General features: G+C 35.9%; 2 long non-coding RNA genes across 4 annotated transcripts in view; one reads left to right on the top strand and one right to left on the bottom strand.

The window, feature by feature from the left end:
- Positions 1-18,127, bottom strand: part of LOC118744574 — a 200,959-nt gene that overhangs the window by 3,644 nt on the left and 179,188 nt on the right. The window contains exons 3-4 of one of the 2 annotated variants that reach the window (XR_004993564.1): positions 16,691-16,994; positions 15,890-16,625 (exon numbers count right to left, since the gene is read on the bottom strand). The exons of the other annotated variant lie outside the window; for it this stretch is intronic. This is a non-coding gene — a long non-coding RNA (uncharacterized LOC118744574). Of the gene's footprint in view, positions 1-15,889; positions 16,626-16,690; positions 16,995-18,127 lie in introns of those variants that run through there. 2 annotated transcript variants of the gene reach the window in all.
- The window catches only part of LOC118744604, a 248,084-nt gene that overhangs the window by 123,807 nt on the left and 106,150 nt on the right, over positions 1-18,127 (top strand). The gene's annotated exons all lie outside the window — the stretch shown is intronic.

Below are 18,127 nucleotides of genomic sequence, written 5' to 3'. Positions count from 1 at the left end.
AAATTTTAGTTTAGTGAAGTGCCAATTTAAAGTAGTTGGCAATTACCGTTTATTTTTTGCAATTTTTTGTTGATGGATCCGCATTTTTTCCATATAAAAAAATGTTAGAACATACCTTGTATGGAAAAATTCGTAACACCGTTATAAAAAAATTACTAAAATAAGTCCTGGCTACTTAAAATTTTAATGGACTGCAAAACTGCATACATACCATTTTGTAAAGATGCTGATTAACAAGTTTAAAATTTTGCAAAATTTTCATAATTTTTGCACAAAGTCTGAAATTGAGACTTATGTGGTCATCAGCTATATTTTCATAAAAAAATAATAACCATTAAATAAACTAAAAAAAATCAAATAAGGACGTAGCGGGGACTTTCTTTATACAATTTTTGTTATGAATGGCTTAAATTTAAGTGTAAAGTTTTAGTCGTAACACTTAGAAAATAACGAATGAGAATAAAAGAACACGAGTATAGATGTGAAGCAAAACTCTATGGAAAGACAATACCTGTGAATAATTGTATAATGGTGCCAAAATATTTTATTGTTGCTTATCGTTGCTCTCAGACAGGCATATGAGAGAGTGATTAGGACATTAAAAACTGGAGTTTCGAATATATGGACATCAAAACACAATTAAATAGATGAATTGTTAAAATGAAAATTGTTAAAAGGCGACTGGCTTGTTCGATATAAACTAATGGTGTTTTCTTTTCTCGTAATAATGTTGGCGTGTTTTCTTCAGCCCTTTCACAGCTTCACGTGTTCATTTCTCAAAATATCACCCTCCGACTAAGCAAAATACTTTATACTAACATACTCATTTTTCAGGACGAAAAGTAACCTAGTGCAATGTTACAATGTAAGGCAACATTTTTCAGTAAAAAATAAAACGCCATAAGTTAGTAATGGATCTCTGACTTCTGATGTACGTATAACGACAGTTTCTTTTGTTAAAAAAATAATAATTTGTAATGAATTTACCAGTTTCGGTTTTTGTGATTTATTTAACGAGTGGTGTAAAGCTTAGCTACGTGTAACCTTTATTAAGCAAACAAAATTTGATGATTTTGCTAGTCTTTCTACTTGCGATTTCTTTAAATGAAACATGTGAATTTTAGTTGAAACATTTCAGCCGTTTTTTTGCCAATATAGCCAGACGACTCAAAAAGCTCTGGCAACACTGATGAGTAAATTGGAAAGAGTAACGAGAAAATAGAAAACTTTTACATGGGTACAAAAATAGGTCCTCTGCATGTACATACATAATTACATACATACATACTTAGGTATGCACATTAGGCATATCAGTATTTTCTATTATTAAATATTCCTGTGAGGAGAGGATGAGGAATAATGAAAACCCGACAGAAATAACGTTTTTGTTAAAATTTGGTAAAACAGATTATAAAAAAAATGCAATAACAAATACTCACATACACATGTATGCATATGTATATGGAAAATTGCGATTAAAAGTAGGTAGATAACTATCAAATTTTTTTTTATTCCGTTGACTTGGAATTTTTCATATAATAATAGCAATAGATTGGCGCTTACTCAATATGTTAGCGTTAGGCCGCCGATTTGTGGCGTACGCCGTGATGTTGTCACACAGAAGAGGGGGACCCACAGTTTTACGTTGACTCTACCATGATATTGTAAATCACATACATTCTAACACGATTAAATAATATTTTTTAATACATAAAACATTCCTTAAAAAAATCAAAATTCTCAAAACAATAATTTGTTTAGGTGGCAGTGCTACTTTAGCAATTTACCGAAAGTATATACCTCAATAAACACATACCTTGTTTTTTATGGCACCAAGCGCGGTATCGAATTAACTCGAACTAACTTTCAAACAGAGTTCATTCCGATGCAACCCTGATAATACATGTGTCAATTCTTGAAAATAATAAACAAGGGAAAATAATAATTAAGTACTCCAACAGCCAAGAAAAAAGGATATTAGCTATTAATTTTATGACAAAGCTTAGTTAAATGTAATTTCAAGAACTATTTAAATGTTTTACTTTATACAGAGTTGCATGAAACAACCGTGTGGACAAATCCCTTTTATATATGCACTCTTAACACGATTCAACAACTCTTAACTCGCATTCAAAATGTGATTTATAGTGGCACGGTTAAAAGTTTCAATTCGATTTAGAAATGAGTTTACCTATGTGCGTCCAAATAACATGGTTTGACTTAGAACGAATTGAAGCATCATATAAACATGGTAACAGTTTATGTGTGAAAATGAAACTAACTTCTACTTTGTAGCATGGTAGCGCATATGAAAATTCATTAACATACATATTTATGAAAAATTCCAAGTCAGCGGTATAAAAGAAATTTTAGAAACCAATTTTCGATCGCAGTCATAATTCTTGCAGAAAGTTTTTGTACTCAATTTTGATAAAAACGTATTTTTTATGGGTTTTCATATTTAATTCCTCAGCCTCTCATCACAGGTACATTTAATTTAAAAAAATCATATGCCTAATGTACTTATGTACATATGTATCTACAAAAATCCCTCAATCATCTGTCCTATGCGCTTGAACAAAAATGAAATTCCTTTGACTTAATTAGGTTCCTGCTTGGTCTGAAAATACAAATTTACACACAAAACTATGTATGTTGGTAGGTTTGTATCGAATATTTACACTTAGTGCATGTAGATATGTTATACATATGTACATATTGCTACCTTAATATAAAAACGACCTATCTAACTTTTTTTTCTTTACTGAAAGATAAAAAACTTCAATGACAGCTTAAGTTATTTGGAGGAGAACTTTTTTAAAATGTCCTTCTTTGTTGAAGACTTAATTAATTAAATGCTATGGCAGTTATTTCAAAGTCTAGTTTTAGGTAAGTAATCTACTGACTTTTGTACAAAGTTGGATTTTGGAAGAAAATGAGTTAGGGCCTTTTTATTTTGAGATAACGATATGTAGTATAGTATATAGTACATGAGTATGAAATGTACAGCGCCTGGCCAGCTATTACGATCGATACGGGGTACTGGTAACTTATTCTGTTTAATAGATTTATTTACTGATAATTTTGTTATCAGAAATGGCCATCACATCTTCTAAACAGGGCAAAACAAGGAGAAACCCCGTAAGATCATTAGCTTAGTTCAAAAAACCGTCGAATGGGAAATGCCCTTACCGAATATGAGTCCAATGACGAAAAAAAGTGCTAGAAGAAACTAATATACTCACTTCTGCGTATGAATCATGAATGTGCATTATGTGCCAGAATCCGTAGAGCCCTTGATAAAACGCACACTACTGAAATATGTGGGCCTCTTAAGAAGATCTTGTGGATAATTCACGAACTGCTGCCGGGAATCTTTTAACATGCAAGTCGATGTATACTTCTTTACATACGACTGCTTCTATTTCCAAGTATTCCAATGCTCATGGAGAAAAAGGAGGTGGCTATAGACCACAGTTGGCCACTTGATAGGCACGCGTGCCAAAGCTTTCAACGTCTCTCTGTACAGTTTGTATAGGGCAAGCACAAAATGAAAGCTTTCGCTGGCCAACTCTGCTATAGACTGTTTCTTGGGCGTAGAGGGTGATTTTGATCATTTCCGCTATTTTATGGTCCATCTAAGTAGATGAACTACTGAGTGACAAGGGCTTCTATATGCAGGGCTACGCCGATGGCGTTCGTTTGAAGACATCAACTCAGATTTCCTACAGTCGACAAATAGCGCAATCGAAATTGGTCGTTAACGCTACGAAGACATTGTTAATTATTTTTTCCAGAAAAAGGAAAGAGGCAAACTGCTAAAAAGAAACTATTTCATAGAAAAAATATACACTTTTTTTAATTCAAATAACTAGGTATAATACTTGACGACAAGTTTTAATGAAAGTCGCATTGGATAAAGCTATAAAAGAGCCAGGACCTTGATTTGGATTTACCGGAAGTAAATGGAGAGTATCTGGCGCATCTGACCTATATACGCGGTATGACTGTGCAAAAGCGTTAACATTTATAAAACGTGGAAAAAGAAATATGAGCGACTTGTCTGCGTGGACATCCCTAGTATGATGAGAAGAAACACCATTACGACTTTCGAGACGTTCCGAAATCTGTCTTTTCTGCACACTGTAATCCGGAAATACGCTCCACTGTTTACAGCAAGGCTCATTCCAGAAACAATGTATAAGAAGTTAGTGCACCCATCCATTCTCAGGATAAAAGAACAAGATAAAGAATTTCGCGTTAGCTTCGTTAGCCTATGTGTTTCGGGGCATAACTTCATTTTAAGATATTTTCCCCAACCAGAACCAACTATGACAATGAACGACGTAAACATGGAATGGTAGCCATTTCTGGTTTACTGATTTCTTCAAGATTGGTCGTGGTGTCATAACAAAAGTCTAACTTATACATCCTAGCAACCTCTTTTTCACCAGCATGGGACAAGTAATTTTGTATATCAAGCTAAGGTTCAGTAAGCAGAAAGTAGAGCGACAAACAAAAACGTCTACATATTTAAATACTTCACTCTGACAGCATGTTTGTTATTGTTGAATTTTATAAGAAACTCAAACCGTTTTTAGTTCATTGGCCAGGTACTGTATTTGTAGGAAAATGCTCTACTACGGCCCTGCAGAAAATCTGGCTAGCTCAGAACTAGCGTAGAACTAGACCTTTTGCCGACATTACTAGTTCTAGCTCAATACCCAAGCAATGCTTTCAACCGTCCAGTTTTACACGACGATGTCATTGGCGGTGGCAATTTTCGACCAGTGTATTACTTTGCAACCAGTTTTTAACCGGTTCCATTTTGGATTTTTTTTTTTTAAGAAAACGTATTTGATATTCGATTTTTGGAAATTTTTTTCGTTTGTCCGTTTCTTTTACAGATTCCATTTTCGTTACGTATTTTATAAAAAAAAATATATATATATATGTATTGTAAGCTGCACGAACAATTTGAATTCATTAAATTTAAAATTAAAAACTCACAACTGCCTCCACCGTGAATCGAACTCGCGACCAACGAAGGTGGAATCGGAGGTCTTCTCGCTGAGTTACTTTCGTATTGTACAAGTTGTGAGCATTTGCACATTTACACCGCAAGTTTCAACTGTCCCGCTCTGCATTCTTTTGCACTAGTTTAGAGATAGGTCTGAGATATGTAGTTCGGAACTAGCGCTTTGTCAGACTGTCTCTAAATTTTACTGCAGGGATAATACACTGATATATTTTTTCCATGCATATAGTGAATATAAAAGCTACGCTACAGCAACAAAACCCACTAGCCGACAACAACAGCGCTCGACACATTTTGATACAAATAGTTTTGTGTATGTGCGCACATGTATGCGAGGGAAAATATTTTCGAGTTGTCGATAGCAACGAGCAACGAAACGAAACTCTACTACGATGGCAAAAAGTTAGTAGTTGCCAGCAGCTACGAACGAATGAACGACACAGAATAGTTAGTAAAATTACAAAAAAAAAAATACTTATGCATACAAACATGCAATGTGAGTATGTATGCAGGTATGTTGCTTTGAAGCAATAACAAAGATCGTTGGTACTGAAAAAGTTTTTTTTGTTGTTGTGATGAAAACCAGTTTCTGTATGCAGTGTTGCTTGTGCGCTTCGTCGAGCTCTAGCAACGAACTCGGTTCAGCTGAGCTCAGCTAGATTTGAAGTCGATTTGAACTGCACTGTGTAATGAAGTAGGTAAAATATTTTGGTTATAAAAGTCAGCTTTACAGGTATATTTTGCGCCGTAAAATATGCAAAACCAGTATTGCAACAAAAAAAAATTAGGGTTGAATTGATGAGTAGGTACATCGCCAGTGGACCCTTAAACCTACAATCACGGCTACAAGACGTGGTAACGATTTTTGGTAATACAATTCGCCGGTTATAAATAATCGGTAACGCGCAGACCTGTTTGTTCCAGTAGATTTAAAGATTTCTGACCTCAACATTGGGGCGCCTTTGAAAATTTTGTGAAAGGTGATCTTCGGCCTATGGACTAGAAAGTCATTAATTTTCGTTAATCTCACACATATTTCCAGACTGGCTGTCCGTTTAGCTAAATAAACCGGTTTCTGAAGCTTCCGAATCTAGGTTCTTACCGTACAGCTCCACCACTGTTTAGTTTTTGCATAGTAAATTTCGATAATTCTGCTTTTGATTTCCCTGAGACAGGCGCCAATGTCATTGTACAGAGCCGAATTTTGCTAGTTTCTTCGGCGTCGCATTCGTATGTACATATGTTCCTACGCCTCCGGGCACCCATATTAGAGTAAGTTCGAATTAATCCGAAATTTAGGCCAACTCTCTTCTACAGTTCTCCACAAGTTTTGACCTAACTGAGGAAGGGGAGAGCGCCTGAATTGCCGATTGGAAACCTAAAAAAGTCTTCACCTGCATTCTACCGGATGCCTTCTTAATTGCAAATTTGCCACTTGTCACTTATGTAGGTGAAAGCATAGCTTCACATTGAGTTGTTCGACGAAAATACCGTAATCCACACCTAATCCCTCTTTAAAAACCTTTCAACCATTGCGATTTAGATATGTTGTGCGGGGTTTGTGGTTGGTGTGGTTGGCCTACGTCTTAGGTATGAAGTAGTTGCTAATAAGTAGATGAGATTGTATTTATTATTGTGATGTGGCCCAGTGGCATTTTTCAGTACATAATTTTCAGCCCGAAAACCGATAGCGCTGGTAGCAGATACATTTTTGATAAAAAATCTACCAGTAATAGATCAAGCAGAATGTTCAGAGCCTCCATTGGGCAAGATATCATTGAACCAGTTGCCGCTAAGTTTCTTAACGTAGTAAACCTTAGCCAGGGATGGTCACTAGGCCATCGTTCCAAATGAAAGTATAGGTCGGACTAACCATAGTCTTTATACATACATCCATTGTACAAACCTTGGCCTCAAGTTTCCTTTAACGAGAAATCGACAGAAATACTAAGAAAAGGCCTTAAACGAAACATCGAAAACTATAATAAAATAAAGAAATAGAACACACTATTGTAGACACCGACATGGTTGAAGCATTGCTTCCTAGGAAGAGCAGAATCACACAATACCCATACATATGTATGTAGACATATATATACAATGTATATTATTGAGAAACATGCCAAATCCAATGAAAAGGTAATCAGGATAATATAAACCAAGTTATCAGGGTTAAGGGTAAAAACGGAACAACTTATAAAAGGAAATAGGAAAGGTTCCCACCAAAGAATATGAAGAGGCAATAAAAAGCGCGACAAAAAAGGTGACAAAGATAATAAAAGATAATCAAGCATCAGCATTGACAGTAATCCTTCGGCCCTTTCAATGATTGCACTGTCATAGATACATAAACAAGGTAACCCGATAAGACCAATTCCAACTTTCCAAGTACTCGAAGACCGTACTGAAAGTTAATCTAGAGTTACCCATTAAATATACCATCACAAACACAACAGAGCTAACAGAAAAGATGAAATCTTTACATATCACTAATAACACTGAATTGGTATTAATTGACATAAAGGAACTTTACCCATTGATACCCAAAACCTCGACAGTGGACAAAACCAGTAAAATATTGCTCGGCGAAACGGAGAAAAGCATCACAAAAGAAGTTGTCAATACGTTTAATACCGTATAGACCAACTTATTTCTGGTTTAGTATTAAAATATACAGACAAATAAATAGACTAGGAATCGGTTATTTAACGCCATTGAGATGTCCATACAAAGCTTAGACATTACATGTCTAATAACAGGAGACAAAGGGCCAAATTCACAGTGCGTAGTTAACTCAGAATAGGCAGTTAGCTACAGATTTTCAGTACAAACTATGCACTGTGAATTTGACCCAAAGAGGAACAAATATTGGACTATCTCAATACATAACACGAAAATATATATTTTACGATGGATAAGGAAGAGGAAGGAAAACTAAACTATTTAGATATGGCGATTAAAATAAATAATAATACCAATAACAAAGCCCGGGAAGATAACTTTAACAGACAGCCGAGAAAACAGCCCTAAATAACACAAAAATACTGCATTTATACAACTGATAACTATTCTTGAGCGAACCCCATTAACCTATTTGCTAAAATTAATGGATACAAAAAAAATCATATATGAATTCGCCACCTTGTTCTGCTAATCAGTAGTAGAGAATGACGTATATTCTCTACCAGTAGAGATATAATCGGTAGAGAGGACTTACAGAAACGAGCTACTGGCAGGCGAAATCAGAAGACTCGAAAAAAGAATGAACTAGCACGAAAAAAAACGAGAAAGCTTGGGCTGTGTTGACTTACAGTGGTAAAATGTCACACAAACTGCCCAAGGTTTTCTAAAAATACAACATTCGCATATCGTTCAAAATGAGAAATGACGTCGGAAGAATAATGAATAGCAGTACGAATGAAGAATTAGAAAAGTAGGGTGCATAATAACCGAATGAAAGTGTAGCTACAACAGAAGTGTGCACAAGAAAACGTTCACAACTCACATGTTCGAAAACAAATAAACACTGATGAAAGTTAAAAAGGCAGCCAAATTTCTCTATGTCCAGAAAGGACAACACTTCAACAAATTAGAGAGCGTCGAGATTGTTGTTGAAGAATCCGACGTTATATCCGAATCACTCAGGCCAATATATTGAAAACATAAGGAAATCCCCGCAACAAATGCCAACGGGAAAATACAGACCTAAGTTATAGAAACCAAGAATATAAAAATAACGGATTTATATCTGTTCGATAATAAAAGTAACCAAAAACTTGCTACCAGCTAGATAGAATATAACGTGAGGAAGCTAGGAGTACCTGATCGTATTCAGATCGAAAAACGGCACTAACGACGACATTATGTCGAAACCGGTTTGTCTCCCAACCAAAAGTGACAAGGGGTGACATAAACTCGTTGCTAATATGCAAAATTGTAGACCTTCATTTCTTGGAGGACATCAATGTGGTTATCAGTATTTGGAGGAGAGCGTGATTTTGCCTTTCCAAAAACAACTTCGCACACAGAAGAGACCCACTGTAAATCTCACAGAATTAACTGCTGCCGCTCGAATCGAATCGAGGTGCGTAGAGCTGCTACTACAGCGATGTCTTGAGTCGAGTTTTTCTGTAGACTGACTTTTTTTTATTATCACTACTATATCGTACGAGCGCGCTGCACTGCGCTACCATGCTAGACTTTTCTGCCTTCATTAATACAAAATTTTCATTTGAAACTTTTACATGCCAAGCAGCCAGAGTCAGCCAGCTAGCGAGCTATGTACATATGTATGTATTTATGCACATACATATATGCAGTTAAACCGCTCGAGCCGCACGTATTGTAAAATGACTGACGGCAAAATACTCACAAAAATAATAACAATTTCAAAACAACTGACTGACGTTGGATGATGACTTTGAATGTGGGTACATCAACGAGTACGACGACGACGACGAGTACAAGTACGAATAAGTAAACAAATTTTTTCTCATCACCCGGTATCATAATAAAAATTGCATTGCATTGTTGGAACGACAGTTGATATTGTTGTAGCTTCTTCTTCTTTCTCTGCTTCTTCTTCTTAGTATTTTCCCTCATTTTTATCATCAACAACAGTTTTAATTTTTCAAGTCGCTTTTCTTCCATGAGATTTACCTCGTTTATGTGAATTTTCGCCCAGTACGACTCGTTCGTCATCAGTGACAACAGTCGAGCAAACCAACTTACTGCAATTTTACTACAGTGCAAAAATTCCAACAGTGTTGCTCTTCCAGTTGACAAAACTGAGTTGGGAAAATTATGTGTATGTATGTTTGTATGCACATGCACACATATGTATGTATGTATGTACATAAGTACGTATGCGCGACTCGATTTGTTGAAGATGCGAACTTAAACTCTGAACTGTTGAAAAGCGGTCAGATTTGAGATGCTTTAAACTGTAGTCTTATGGGGGAAAGGAGAGTTTAATTATTTGGCTCGTATAAGGTCCAACGCTTAATACCTATACCATTTCATAGAATTTGCTGGGCAAGCATTTGAAATATCACTTGAGACAGGCGATGGACAAGTGTTTCTACATATATTTAGGCGTATGAAAAGGCTTAAGCGGATTTAAATAAATCTTTATCTAGTTGATGGGCTAAGGAAGAAAGCAAGATAAAGGGACTATCCTAAACCCCCGTAATAACACTCTAACAGCCAGGAATCCTTTGGATATACATACACCTCTATAATTAGACCCAACATCGCCCATGACTACGGTGACCATCCGTCCTGTTTTATACGGGACAGTCCTCTTTCTTTATTTATTTATTTTATACGGGACGCGAAATGTTCTGTACTTCTTTTAATGTCCTGTATTTGTATAATACCAAATTTCCAACTTTGTGCAAAAAACTTTAAAAAAATTACGTAACACTGTCAACAAAAAAAAAAAATGCCAAAAATGAATGGTAAGCCTTAGCGACCTAAATTTAACGAATTTTTTAAACAAATTTTACGGGGTAAAAATCTCGAGAAAATTATCCTACAAATTTGTGATATTACTAAAAGGATACTGTTTCAGGGCTAACACATCTAGGATCATTGAAGACGGCTTTAAGATCTGTAAGCTGTTGTGGAAAAAATTTGAAAAATTATATTTTGTCCCGTATTCGGCTCTCAAGGTTGTGGTTTGAAAATATTTGTTTAAAAAAAGTTAGAATCAGTGTTTCTTAAATAAATAACTACAATATATATCAATCAAAATGGCTTTGAAGAAACTTTATTTCTAAACTACGTGTAGGAGGGTGCAACTTGAGTTAAGGGCAGAGATCGAAAATAACCGTCACCAAGTGTCCCGTATGGTGTTTACCACTGACACAAACAATCTCTCAAGCAAAGAGAGTTTCTCACCGTGGAAAATCACTGTGCGATCTTTTTGTGTTTTCTGTTGTGGGTTATTTATCAACTGCTAAAATTTCCCTTGGGGTTTTTGCCTTTGGCAGGGACTTTTATTTTTAAGTGTCTTAATTTGTGGGTTATTGTAGGACTGAAAAATATAAGTGGGCGTAATAAGTGGAAGCAAAGCGTTATGCATTTCTTTACATGACATATACGTATACATACATATGCGAACATTTATGACAAAGAAGAGAGCGTTCACGTTCTTAATATGATACACCGAAAATAAGCTATGAGAGCCGAATACCGTAGCCATGACGCATGTGTTTGGTGGAGTAGATTCTCAATAAAAATGGTGGGAAATCAGCTCTCCAAACTTGAAAGTAGTAAGTGTTACTGTGTGTTGTATGTTCGGCTTCTCCACAACTCCTGGAGCTCGGAATGGTGCGCGACTAAACTTAGAGTCTCTCAACTCCATTTGTAGGCTTAAAATAAATGTATGCTGCTATGATTCAGTGTGGCGTAAGGCGCAATCACTGGAGGCAGTGATCAAACCTAATGTTTTTCAGGATAGTATTAATCACTATGTCTGCGGAGAAAATATTACAACCAGAGACTATAACGATTATAAGAAATAAAATTAAATATTGTGCATAATTATTACTGAACAATGGAAAAGTTGTTTTCGTCTCCTGAGACGAAAATCGTTAGACTAAAAACTTTTTCATCTCCTAATAATTGTCTGTGACATTTACTTTTTTCGTCTCGCGAGACGATTATTTTATCATGGACGTTATTTTCGTCTTCTCATAACAATTATCGGGGGCTTTAATTTTTTTTCGTCTCGCGGGACGTTTATTTCAAGACGAAAATGTATTAATTATGTAGGAATTTTATTTTTTTCGTCTCGTGGAACGTGGATGAAAATGATTTACGTTTTCACTTAATAATTATATGGGACTTTTAATGAAATGCAACTTCTTAATTGAGTTCGGAGATTTAACACGTTAAATACTTAACGCCACGATTGTTCATGTTATGAAATCTCTATCATTCTTTCGATTTCCAAAAATGTGGTGTAAAATTAAAGGGCTTTGCTTTTACGCAGTTTAAATTTTTTTGCACAGGGTTGCCAGACGTTAGCAAATCAAATTCCAATGATCGTGCTCGGATATTTGCGTTTAATTTCGTGAAATCGGCAGTACATGTACCTATTCTATTAAGAGAAAACGTTAATTGTCGCCATGAAACAAGAAAAATAAAAGTCGCATATAATGATTATGAAAAAGGCGTAAATCATTTCCGTCTTAAAACAAACGTCCCACCGCACGAAAAAAATAAAAGTCCCATACAATTATTATGAGAAAAAGTAAATAATTCTCGTCTTAAAATAGTTATTATGAAAAGACGTAAAAATTTTCATCTGAAAATAATCGTCCGGCGAGACGAAAAAAATATATTTCTCGTAAATAATTATTATTCAAAAACGAAAAACATTTCTCTTAAAACAAGGCGACGTTTTTGATTCCAAATATTAGGACAGTTCCCAGTGACATGGTGAGCTCCCAGGGACTGAGTGTTCGTTTATGCCCAATATTGGGCATAATCTGGAATTTTTATCGAAGGTAACTTGGATATACTTCACTGCGCTCTTGGAGAATATGGCTCGTTACTTGAGATTAACGCATTCCTTAAGACCACGGGCTACCTAGTAGGTAATTAGAGTATAGGTAAATGATTCATTGTACATACATATGTGTCCCGCGCGACAGCACGTTGCACTTTTAGACCGCTTATGGGTTAAGGCCAATTATTTCTTGGTTTAAAACCATTTATAGAATTTAGGAAGGTACGGCAATTTACTTCCTAGTGAATTTCAAAGCCATTCAATTTTAATTCAGAGTGGTTAAGGTTGAAATTCACTCGGAAGTGAATTTTAGAATCTGCCTGATTGTCTTATCCACTGCGATGGAAATATAAGGTAGAGAAGTTCTTGATTTTTACTACTATTACGCATTTTTAAGCCGACTGAGAATTGCAGACGAATGAAATAATTGACAGGTGCTGAAGAAAAATTATTAGCTGCCGCTTATACTAGTCTCCCATATTTTCAAGACAGTAGTAGCGGTATGCGTGTAACGATTTAAAAATTGTATAAGCCAGCTGGGAATTGCAGATGAATCCAGCTTTAAGCAACTGGTAGTAGTAGATCTGTTAGTTATCACTGCAAATGACTTACAAACATGGCAATACCTTCCAACTTACTACATGCTTTGAGATCACCCAAAATGCCTCCTCTTGCGGCAGCAGCGAATGCAAACACCTTGCTCATGTGCTGTTTACAACCTAATTTTATTCGTATATTTCTGTTGTCCGATACTAGGTCGACTCTCGGAATTGATGTTACACAACAAATGAGCTTTTACTGCTCGTATTCGATTTTATGCATCAGCGAGTGTTTTTGCTATTATGAAAGTTTGTCGTTAGTACTACGAGTATGTTGTAGTGTTCTCTCTCATTTACGCTACCTTCGCTCGCCTTTGTCTTATTATCCATTCTAAGCTACGCTTGCAACTGAAATAAATTTTATCACTTCAGTTTAAGGCCGCAACAGCATCCTTTAGAGCTGTTGTGCGCCACCTAGCCAGGCTAACTCACTTGTGCATGCGAATTGGTAATAGTGTCACAACGTACATCGTATATACAGAGGATATATGTAGCTCTTCGGGGCAGCTATAACGTGAGTTATACAAATATGCTATGCATATGTAAATATTTATAAGTGTATGTGTATGTTTTTGCACCGACATACATACATACATACATGTAGAGGTATATACTTGTGAAAGTACTGGTACATGGGTGGGATTTTTTATAAATGTAAATAGAAATGTCGATGTACACCCATTAGGAATGCCGAAATCTCATACAAAAAAAGGAATGGCCGCGCCAGAATGGGTAATTTGCGTACGTTCTGCTCAAGGATGAAACTGACAGTTGAGCAAACTGTGTGTGCTTAGATAGAAAGTGTCAGATTGGCAACCCTCGTGCGCCGACGGATCCAACGAACATTGGCCAACACTCTAGTTGTATAACCTTGCGTTTACACAATACAAGATAATTGGGAATATGTATTAATTTTCACATTGTTTGAGTAAAGTACGTCCAGACAATAAACTGTTTGCGAAAAGCCAAAGATAATGACGGAAGACATCAAGAGAAGTGTTAATATTTAATAAAAAAAAAGTGAATGTTTTGCAATTGTATCTGCTAGGTGCGACGTACAAGTACCCATCCTGACGGGCCTTTTATCCTTCTAAGTATTTTAAGTATTGCAGATCTCTTTACCTTGTTCCCAATGGAATAATGCTTTCGTTTACGAAGAGCCTTTCATTAAGGCTCTGCTTTCAAACATTACAGAAAATAAATAATTCAATCGAAATACATTCTATCATAGCATTAAAAAAGGCGTGAGTACTAGGTACTCATGAAATTTGATGTGTAAACATATGCGAACGTCAAAGCATGAAAGTACGTTTACATATACAGAGTGGCGACGACTAACTTTTACCCAGGTTTTGTTGAGAAAAAAATGGTCCTTTATAGATTTTGCGAAAAAAGTATTTTATTGTTAATTTTCCACAGAATGTACTTCAGTTGTATTAACTAGTTTTTAAATTTTAATCCCTAGTTTGAAACTAAAGTTCATTTGGCACGCAGGTCTTCGTCAGTTAATTTATTCCACATCTTCTGTAACCATAGGCTAATTTTCGCCATTTTGAGTCCCTTATACTCCCCCTTCTTTCCAGCATAAGACCTCATATTCAAAAATCTAATAGACTCGGAACTGGTGACTAGGACTGCGATTCATTGGAACAACCCTATACAGTTTTTTTTTTTGTCATTTTTTATACAATGCCTAAAATGCGAAAATACACCTGAAAAAGACTTGCGTGGCAGATGAACTTTTCTCTCAAAGTTTACACTGCTGGCAAATGTAAATAAGGATTAAAATTTAAAAACTAATTATTACAACTAAAGTAAAATCTGTGGAAAATTAACAATAAAATACTTTTTTTCGCAAACGCTACAAATGACCCTTTTATTTCTCAAAAACCTGGATAACTGTTATTCATCGCCACGCTGTAAATATAATCTCAATCAAAGCTCATTAGCTGTCAAATTTGTTGTGCTTGTTATTCTCACAACTCGAGGAAAAGCTAAGCATCTTTTCTGTGCCACCGTGGTCACTTTTTTCGGCTATTATTTAAATATATTTTAACTGAATATTTTATTAAAAATACCTTTACAAACCTCTTTTCCTTGCTAGCGTTAATTTTTGTTTATTTTTACATTTGACATTCCTCCTCTTCTTCGCAAGTATAATCGATAAAACTGGGTTGGACACCAAAAATTTATCGGTTTAATCTGAGATTATTTTATAATTATAATTTTGTATGGCTAATCTCTTTTTCTAATTACAGATTAAGGAGTTAAGCTTGAAAATGAGGATAATATTTTTATATGTAAACCTATTGGGCGAATCAGTTACATAAATACACATAATTTTATTAATTTTGCTGATTTAATTTTTTTTAATCATTTTCATTTTTAATTCTTTTAATACATGAAAATATCGGTATAATTCATAAAATATGATACTTGCATATACTTTTGAATCAAGGGCGTTAAAATATCTTGAAAACACGGCATCCGGCATCAATTACTATTTTTGAGCTTGTTGTTTGAGCATATCTATTTGTATATATTCCTAAATTTAGTTTTTTAGGAATATGATTTGTGGTTCTGCTTCATCTGTCGCTAGGTTTACGTCAAAGTCATGAATACATATAGCATACCATCTTTTGTTTGCAAAATGGGAAACTAAATTCATTTGTTCGGCATTTCCTCATCCAATTAAAAAAACATCCTAGAGCAAAAGAGAAGGCACGCCCCTGTTACTCACTTTCGCTGCAATTATAACGAGTTGTCCCTTCTTTTTATCTACGTTCTTTGGGCATGCCTTACTCGCACCAATGCTGTGCACTCGCAAAGATAGTGTAGGAAGGTTTCTTTATTAAATAATATTTTGCGTGTGTAATACGCTGTGTGGGCTTAATCTTCCCGCCTTTCTATTTTTGTCTTCCAGCTCAGTCTGGTGTCTTATACGAAACCCAAGTATTTCGTCTCGGAGGACAATGTGAGGGTCGTTACAATAAGAGAATAAGCTTGAATTTTGGTATTTTTTGTTTTCTCGGTAAACTGTATCAGGGGGTTAATACCCAGGTCACTTTTTGTGGCCTGGGTGTTCAGCCCGAGTAAAGCTCCCTCTAGCACTTGGCTCATTGAGGGGAAGAGACCTGGTACTACATCATCTGCATATGCTACTACGTTCACTCCACTTTTGTAGAAATCCAGTAGAATGCCGTTCAGTGCGACCACCCATTGTAGCGGAGACAGAACTCCCCCTTGCGGAGTGCCTCTATTCGCTTAACGGGATAGTGTTACTGACCCATGGTCGAAATTATAATTCTGTTTCCACCTTTACAAGGGATCGAACAATTGCTTCGATTGTAATGTTATTGGAGGCCCCCTCTATGTCTAGGAAGGCCGCCAACGTGTACGGATTGTGTTAAGTCCGTGGATCTGATCCCCTCTGACCAACGGCTAATGGATTAGGCTGACAGCGATGCTCCCTCTGTGAAAAGACGTGACAGATTATCTGTCGCACACATGGAGTGCAGCAGATTAATATTTACTCACCTCATCTGCATCGGGGTTTGCATCAGCGATGTTGACGAACTTAAGCAACTGGATCGCATCGTCGACCTCCTCGGTGTCGTCTTCGTCATGAGCCTCGTCGCCTTGAAAGATCTTCATCGTGGCCATGCGGATGCCAAAGTGAACTTTGTTGGCGTCTTTGACAGAGCCTTAATGAATTCTTCGCAAATGGCCAAAAGAAGAGGTATGTTGATTTTAGTTGGTTTCTCAACTTTAATAAGTTGCGTGTATGTTACCATGTAGGTAGGTAAGTACAGATTTTCCGCGATTCCTTGACAGTTTTATGCTAAAAACGAGACATGACATTTAAAATAGCTCACCATTGATTGTGAGCTAATTCCTTCTAAAATGCGCTTTAGTTCGTATTAAATTCTTCAGTTCTTTTCTATGGCTTTCATACTCGTCATATCGCGATTTCCAGTTAAAATGGAATCATATCCTACATATCGATGGCTGAGTGGACGATCGACCTATCTCGGCAGCCAGTTCGAAAATGCCCTCTCTCAGGAAATTTTTTCTAGAGCGCCCTATTTCAGGATTTCGTTGAAGAGCGCCCTAATTTAGAATTTGATTGAAAATCGCCCTATCCCAGAATTCAGTTCAAAAACGCCCTATCAATAGGTCGATCTTCCACTCAGCCATCGATATGTAAAGTTCTAAGATCTGCACCATTCGCTAAATATTCAAAAATTGGGTGTCAAATAAAGCGCTTGGCCCGTAGTTGTATAAACTGGTTTTCTTTTTTCTAAAAAAGTTACCACCTGTTCAACAATTAAATTCGAAATATTTAATAATCAATGCCTTAATGACCGCACCGTTCGTTAGGTTTTTCAAAATCAGGTGTAAAATTAAAGGGTTTGCGTTTTACTTTTTTGAAAAAAAGTTGCCACCCTTTAAAAAACTATATTCATATTATTCAAAAAGAAAAATAATCAATTCTTACAAATTGGGAATCAATCGAAATGGCTTTGGAAAGCTTTGTTCTCAGCTTAACTATAGGAGGGTTGCCACCTGTTTAAAAATCAAATTCAATTTGAATTAAGGGAGTTGGGTAAGAGAAATATGTATCACGATATGGGTGCCAAACAAAAGGGGTTTCAGAAGGTGGTAGTTTGAAAATATTTTGAAGAAGGTTGACACCTCACAAGTTATATGAAATATCACAATATGGATGTCAATCGAAAGAGTGTTAAGAAATCTTTAGTTTGAATAGCAATATTTTTGAGGTGTTCGAAGAGGGCCACCTGTTTAAAAAGTTAAATTAAAATTATTTACTAAGTTAAATGAAGCTAAGCTTAATACATCAGTGAATTAAAAATTATGTATCGGAATGTTATACGAAGGAGATTACAAGGTTTTAGCTTGAAAATACTTTTAAAGAGTACTACCACCCGTCTAAAAGGTCAAATTTAATTGACT

Source organism: Rhagoletis pomonella, unplaced genomic scaffold, assembly GCF_013731165.1.
Source record: "Rhagoletis pomonella isolate Grant_MI unplaced genomic scaffold, Rhpom_1.0 Rhpom_scaffold_00001, whole genome shotgun sequence".
NCBI lineage: Eukaryota > Metazoa > Arthropoda > Insecta > Diptera > Tephritidae > Rhagoletis > Rhagoletis pomonella.
This window is presented reverse-complemented; position numbering and strand designations above follow the sequence as displayed.